The sequence below is a fragment of the Marmota marmota genome, unplaced genomic scaffold (assembly GCF_001458135.2).
Source record: "Marmota marmota marmota unplaced genomic scaffold, marMar, whole genome shotgun sequence".
Lineage (NCBI taxonomy): Eukaryota > Metazoa > Chordata > Mammalia > Rodentia > Sciuridae > Marmota > Marmota marmota.
This window is the reverse complement of record NW_026000255.1, coordinates 721895-729734: the sequence shown is the minus strand read 5'-3', so window position 1 is coordinate 729734 and position 7840 is coordinate 721895. Positions and strand designations below refer to the sequence as shown.

At 32.2% G+C, this 7840-nt stretch overlaps 1 protein-coding gene and 1 long non-coding RNA gene across 2 annotated transcripts in view; one reads left to right on the top strand and one right to left on the bottom strand.

Moving 5' to 3' along the window:
* The window catches only part of Nbdy (negative regulator of P-body association), a 95557-nt gene extending 91940 nt beyond the window's left edge, over positions 1-3617 (top strand). Inside the window, exon 5 of the transcript XR_007344866.1 lies at positions 3426-3617. The gene's annotated coding sequence lies outside the window, so the exon portion shown is untranslated. The remainder of the gene's footprint in view (positions 1-3425) is intronic.
* The window catches only part of LOC125614257, a 7535-nt gene extending 3586 nt beyond the window's left edge, over positions 1-3949 (bottom strand). The window contains exon 1 of the long non-coding RNA XR_007344869.1: positions 3938-3949. This is a non-coding gene — a long non-coding RNA (uncharacterized LOC125614257). The remainder of the gene's footprint in view (positions 1-3937) is intronic.
* Between the last annotated feature and the right edge of the window lie 3891 nt (positions 3950-7840).

The window sequence follows — 7840 nt, the reverse complement described above, 5'->3', positions numbered from 1 at the left end:
AAAAAAAAAAAAAAAAAAAAAAGAAAAGAAAAGAAAAAAGAAGAAGAAGAAGAAGAGAGAAAAATGGGCAGGCACAGTGGTACATACCTGCAATCCCAGCAATGCAGGAGGCAGGAGAATCACAAGTTTGAGGCAAGCCTAAGCAACCTAGTGAGGCCCTAAGCAATTTAGCAAGACCCTGTCTCAAAATAAAAAATAAAAAAGGGCAATGACCCAAATCTCTGTGAAATGCATTCTGTCATGCTAATCTCATCCGGGTACCAAAACCATTTATTACATCAAGATAAGAAAACTATAGAACAATATTCTCAATGAACCTAAATGCAAAACTTCTGAATAAAATATTAGGAATCTACATTTAAAAACACATTAAGAAGATTGTACATCATGATCAAGTTGGTTTCATTCAAGGAATGCAAGGTGGGTTCAACATATGCAAATCAATAAGTGTTAATTCATCACATAAATAGAATTAAGGACAAGAATCACATGAGTATTTTACTTGATGGAGAAAAAGCATTCAACAAAATTTAGCACCCTTGGACTGGGGTTGTGGCTCAGTGGTAGAGCACTTGCCTAGCACATTTGAGGCACTGGATTTAATCCTCAGCACAACATAAAAAAACTAAACAAATAAAATAAAAGTATTGTGTCCATCTATAACTAAAAATATTTTTAAAAATTAGCACCAATTTATGTTAAAACACTGGAGAAAACTAGGGATTAATGGAAGTTTTCTCAACATCATAAATGTGTGTCTGTCTATCTATCTATCTATCTATCTATCTATCTATCTATCTCAAACACAAACTAACATTACACTGAAAGGAGAAAATCCCAAATCATGTCCTCTAAAATCAGGAACAAACAAAGGATATCTACTGTTACCACTCCTGTGCAGTATAGTACTTGGAACTCTAGCAAGAAGAGTCAGGCATGAACAGAAAATTAAAGGGATAAAAATAAAAAAAAAATAAGTCAAACTGTGTCTGTTTGCATATAACATGATTCTATACCCAGAAAGTCCAAAACACTCCATCAAAAGACTTCTAGAGCTGATAAACCAAATTCAGCAAAGTAAGAGGATACAAAGTCTACATTCATAAATTAATAGCTCTCCTATACATCAGTAATGAATCTGCAAGAAAGCAATCAGAAAAACAATTTGTATTAATAATATCCTAAAAAATACTTTGCACCAAACATTACCAAAGAGGTAAAAGACGCCTAAAATGAAAATTAAAGCTACTGAATAAATAATTTGAAGGAGACACTAGACAATAGAAAGATCTCTCATGTTCTTTGATAGACAAAATTAATTATACTAAAATGGCCACATTATCAAAAACAATCTACAGATTTAATGCAATCCCCATCAAAATGTCAATGACATTTTTTACAGAATTATAAAAGAATGTCCTAAAATACATTTGGAAGAATATAAGATCAAGGGTATCCAAAACAATCTTGAGCAATATAAGTAATGCTGGAGGCATCACAAAACCTCATCTTAATTTTTCTACAGAGCTATATTAATAAAAACAGCATGGACTGGCATAAAACAGACTTGAAGGCCAATGTAATAGGAAACAGAGACATATCCAAATAGATACAATCACCTGATCTTTGATAAAGATGCCAAAAACTACAATGAAGAAAATTTCAACAAATATTGTTAGAAAAATTGAATATTTACATATAGAATAAGGAAACTACATCTCTCACCCCACACAAAATAAGTTCAAACTGAATCAAAGGTCTAGGAATCACACAAAAAACACTTCTACATATTGGCACATGAACTAACTTTCTTAATAAGACTCCTAAAACTCAAGAAATAAAACCAAGAATCAATAAGTAGGATGACCAAAAGTTAAAATGCTTCTATGCAGCAAAGGAAACAATGAACTGTGTGACAGGAGAGTCTACAGAATGGGAGAAAATCTTGGTGATCTATGCTTTTGACAGAGGATTCATATCCAGAGTATATACAGAACTAAAGAAACTTAACATCAAAAAGGAAATAATCCCATCAATAAATGGAGGAAAGATCTAAATAGATATTTCTCAAAAGAAGAAATGTACAAATGGTCAACAAATATATTAAAAACTGTTCAACAACCTCACTCAAGGCAGAATGGCAACCATCAAGAATACTAATAGTAATAAGAGGATGTGAGAAAAAGTACATTTATATGTTGTTATTGGGACTGTAAATTAGTAAAAGCACTTTGGAGAACAGTATGGAGATTGTTCAAAGATTAGAAATGAAACCACCATATGACCCAGATATCCGATCCCTCAGTATGTATCCCAAAGGACTAAAATTCAGCATACTACTGTGACAAATGCATGCCATTAATAGCAAATAGCAGTGCAATTCACCACAAGCAAGTTATAGAACCAGCCTACATGCTCATCAAAGAATGAATGGATAAAGAAAATATGGTATATCAGACATAAAGAATGAAATTATGTCATTTTCTGCTAAATGGATGCAACTAGAGAACATCATAATATGTGAAATAACCAGACCCAGAAAATGAAAGGTCTAATGTTTTCTTTCATATGTAGAATCTAGAAAGTAAAAAAGAAAAGGAATAATAAAAAGGTCTCATGAAAATATGAGGGAGACCAATAGAGTAGAGAAAGAGGATAGAGAGAAAAAGAGAGAAGGGATGAAGTGGGGAAATACTGGGGGAATAAAATCTACCAAATCATGATTTGTTTATATATGAATATACCACAATGAATCTCAATTATATACATAATTATAATGTACTAATTAAAACAATGATAATGACAATAACAGCAACAACAATAGAAGAGAGTATATTGGAGTAGAGCAAGTGGATCAGGGGAGAGAGGAGGAAGGAAAAGGGAAGGTAGTGAGGAATGAGGTTGGTCAAATTATATTATGTGCAAGTATAAATATGGCATAATGAATCCCACTATTGTGTTTAATTATATTGTATTAATGAGATAATAAAATTAAAAGTTTATGGTTTAGATATTAGGTGTCGACCAAAAACGCATGGGTGAGAAAATGCAAGAATATTTAGAGGTGAAAGGGTTGGATTATGAGAGTTTTAATCAATGCACTAATTCCCTGGTAGGGATTAACTGAGTGGTAACTTTAGGCAGGTAGGCTGTGGCTGGAGGAGGTGGGTCATTGAAGGGGATGTGCCTTTGGGGCATGTATTTTTGTCCCTGGTGAGAGAGCTTAAATTCTCTCTCTGCTTCCTGATTGCTATATCTTGATTGCCATGGCTTTCCTCCTCCATGCCCTTCTGCCATGATGTTCTGCCTCATCTCAGACACAGAACAATGGAGTCAACCATCTGTGGACTGAGACCTCTGGAACTGTGAGCCAAAATAAACTTTTCCTCTTCTAAAATTGTCTTTGTCATGTCTTTTTGTTACAGTGGCAAAAAAGCTGGCTAAAACAACACTGATGGAAGAAACCCAAGAAGACACAAAACATGCAATGGCTTCCCATATTGATAGGGACCATTTACAGATGTAATGCGATTATACGAAAAATTGTGGTATATATGTGTATTAAGAATTGTAATGCAAAAAAAAACAAACACAAAAAAAACAAAGTACATGTATAATGGCATAAATTGGTGTGAACATACTTTATATACAGAGATACAAAAAATTGTGCTCTATATGTGTAATAATAATTGTAATGCATTCCACTGTTGTCGTGTATTTAAAAAAATAATAAAATCAACAAAAAATAAATAGCAGTGACATTCTTCACAAACCTAGGAAAACAATTCTAAAATTCATATGCAATCATAAATTATCACCAATAGCCAAGGAAACCTTATAGAAAAACACCAAAGCTGGAAGCATTACAATACCTGATTCAAGGCATTCCACTCAACTCTAATAACTCAAACCTCACAGTACTGGTATGAAAACAGACCCAGACACATGGACCAATGAAACCAAATTGTGAGTCTCATAATATAATCCATACATCTACTGTAACTTACTTTTCAACAAATATCAAAATATACATTGAAGAAAGTTCAGCCTATTCAATAAATAATTATGTGAAAACAATTGTCCATATGCAGAAAATTAAAACTTGACCCCATCTTTCACCCCATAAAAATCCAACTCAAAATGTATCAAAGACTTCAATGTAAGACCTGACAACATAAAAATATTAGAGGAACACTTAGAGGAAACACTTCAAGACATTAGGGTATTAATGGTTTTCCTATTCAGAAAACCCCAAACACATAGGCAACAAAAGCCCAAATAGAAAGTACTATTATATCTAAATTTAAAAGAGTGAATAAAGGTAGCAACATCATCTTCCAACTACTTTATTCAATTAGCAATAATAGTTAAGATTTACGCTGTGAATTGGGGTTATAAAAATGATAATTCTGATCTATCTCATAGGTTAACAATATGGGAACTCAGAAGTCACAAAACATAATATATTTAATAGCAATTAATATTTATTGGGCATTTAACGTGTGCTCAGTACAGTTTTAAGAGCTTATATTATTTAATATAAGTTTTCAAACATTGGCTTGAATATCACTCTGTTCATTTGTTTTGGTCTAACTATACACGTTTTGCCTCTTGTTTCAAACACCCAGAACACAAAGGCAGAATGAACATCCTAAACTATATATCACCATGAAAAACATCACAGAGATGTCTATTAACAACATTTCATGTAAAAGATAATGGCAAGATGAAAACTTAGGGAAGATTTTTGTTATGTTAGAAATAGGGAATTTAACAAATAACTAGTTAAAAATAGATTTATTATGGAAATAAAAATCAGTGTGTCAATGTCAAAAAAGAAAATATTATTGTATCAAACTAGAAAGTTATTGTACAACAACAACAAAAAAATCAAGAAAGTGAAAAGACAACATGCAGAATAAAAATATTCACAAATAATTCATTTAACAGAAGATTAGTATCCAGAACATATAAGGAAGTAAAAAACAAAGAAAACAAAACAAAACAACAACAAAAAATCCACCCAAAACCAAAATTCTCAATAACAGAAAAATAACCCAATTTCAAAATGGGCTGGTAATCTGAATAGACATTTTTCAAAAGAAATACAAACATATGAAAATGCTCGATATCATTAACCACATGAGAAATGCAAAACAACTTAAAATAGATATTTCACCACATTTATTTTATTTTTATTATCATAATTATCAACACAAAATAATTGTCCAATTAATGGGTTTCACTGTGGCATCACCATACTTCCATGTGTCATGCTTTGATCATGTTTAATCTCACTTCTACTCTCTCTTGCTCTCATATCTTCAACCCTGGCCCACCAGTTCTCTCCACCTTCGCCAATAGGCTCTTCCACTTTAATTCATCTTTTTTCCTTTTCAGTTTTAATATATGAGAGAAAATATGGCAATACTTGTCTTTCTGTGTCTGGCTTATTTTGCTTAAAAATAAGCTTTCTAGTTCCATCCATTTTCCTGAAATGACATAATTTTATTTTTATTTATGAATGAATAATGCTCTCTTGTATATACATACCATATTTTATTTACCCATGCATCTGTTGATGGGCACTTGGTCTGATTCCATATCATATCTTGGCTATTGTAAATAGTGACACAATAAACATGGATATGCAGGGTTTTTATTTTTTGTAAACTAACTTCATTTCCTTCAGAGAAATATTCAGGTGTGGTAATAGCTGGATCATAAAGTAGTTGTATTTTTAATATTTTGAGAAAACTTTATACTGTTATCTATAGTGGTTGTACTAATTTCCATTATACTAATAGTATGTAAGGGTTTCTGCAAAACCTGAAGTACCGCCCCTTTTTGCTTAGGATTGCTTTAGAAACTCAAGGTCTTCTGTTCTTACATGTGAATTTTAGAATTTTTCCAGTTCTGTTGGAATGTCATTGGCATTTTTGTGGGGATTGCATTGAATCTGTAAATTACTTTTAGTAGCATGTTCATCTTAACAATATCTTAACATCTTAATATCTTAATCATCTTAACAACTATATCCCAATCCATGACCAAGGGAATTCTCCCATCTTCTAGTGTTTTTTCAAATTCTTTCTTTCTTTCTTTTTTTTTTTAGAGAGAGAGAGAGAGAGAGAGAGAGAGAATTTTAATATTTATTTTTTAGTTTTCAGCAGACATAACATCTTTGTTTGTATGTGGTGCTGAGGATCGAACCCGGGCCACACGCATGCCAGGTGAGTGCGCTACCGCTTGAGCCACATCCCCAGCCCCACATTCTTTCTTTATTATTTTGCAATTTGCATGGTCTTTCACCATCTTGGTTATGTTTGCCACCAATTATTTGTGTGTGTGTGTGTGTGTGTGTGTGTGTATTTGTGGGATTGAATGGCATCCCTCATTACTTTCTCATCAAATTCATTATTGGTGTATGCAAAAGGTACCAATGTTGATTTTGTACCCTGCTTCTTTGCTTATAAGTTCTAAGTCTTTTTAATTGATTCTTGAATATTTTCTATGTAAAAAACGTATGAAATATTGTATACATAAGATTTTCTCTACATACAATGTTAGTCAAAATGGTCATATTACCAAAAGTGATATACAGATTTAATGAAATTCCCATTAAAATATCAATGAAATTCTTCCTAGAACTATAAAAAACAGTTCTAGTGTCCTAAAATTGAAATAGTAAAATATCCAGAAGAACCAAAGCAATTTTGAACAATAAGAGTAATGCTGAAGGCATCAAAATTCCTAATTCAAATTATGCTACAGTAATATAATGACAAAACAGTATGATAATGTCATAAAAACACTCAGGTAGACCAAAGCAATAACATAGAACACACAGAGACAAAACAACACAAATACAGGCATCTAATCCTTGATAAAGGTGACAACAAAAGCTATTGGGGAAAATTCAGCTTTTAAAACAAATTGTACTGGGAAAACTAGATATTCATATGTAGATTAATAAAATTACATCTCCATCTCTTAACCTGTGTAGAGGTCAATTCATAGTGAATTAAAGACCTAGAAAGTAGACCAGAAAATTTGCAAATGCTAGAAGAAAGTAGAGTCAAAACCTCCTCATATAAGTGTAGGCATTGACTTCCTCTATATGCCCACTAAGTCTCAGGAAATAAAACAAAACCAACAATTAATAAATGGGATGGCATCAAATTCAAAAGCTTCTGCACAACAAAAGAAATAACTAATGGCATGAAGAGAGAGCCTATAAATGAGAAAAGAATCTTCGCCAACTACTCTTCTGACAGAGGACTAATTTGCAGAATATATAAATAATTAAAAAATTAACAAAAGTAAACATAACTCAGTCAATAAATGGGCCAATGTACTAAACAGACATTTCTCAAAAAAGAAATAAGAATGGCTAATAAATATTTTAAAAGCTCAAAATCTTTAGCAATCAGAGAAGTAAATCAAAAGTGCATTCAGATTTCATTTTTCTCCAGTTAGAATGGCATTCATGAAGAATTACAAATATTAATTTGAGGAGGAAAATTGGCAAAGTAGATGAAGGCGGCAATTCCCAGCTGCTGTGCTTTTTAGAATTGAAGCAATCAGGAATACTGCTTCTTTTTTTCATTTTTAGGTATAGATGGACACAATACCTTTATTATTATTATTATTACTTTTATTTAGTGATGAGGATTGAATCCAGTGCCTCACATGTGTCAGGCAAGTGCTGTACCACTAAGCTACAATGCCAACCCAGGAATACTTCTTTTTAAGGAGGCTTGTGTCTGAGGAATTTCAGTATAAATGAATACTAAACAGTTCAAGACTCACAGAGACTCAGTAAATCTGGTGTTGGAAA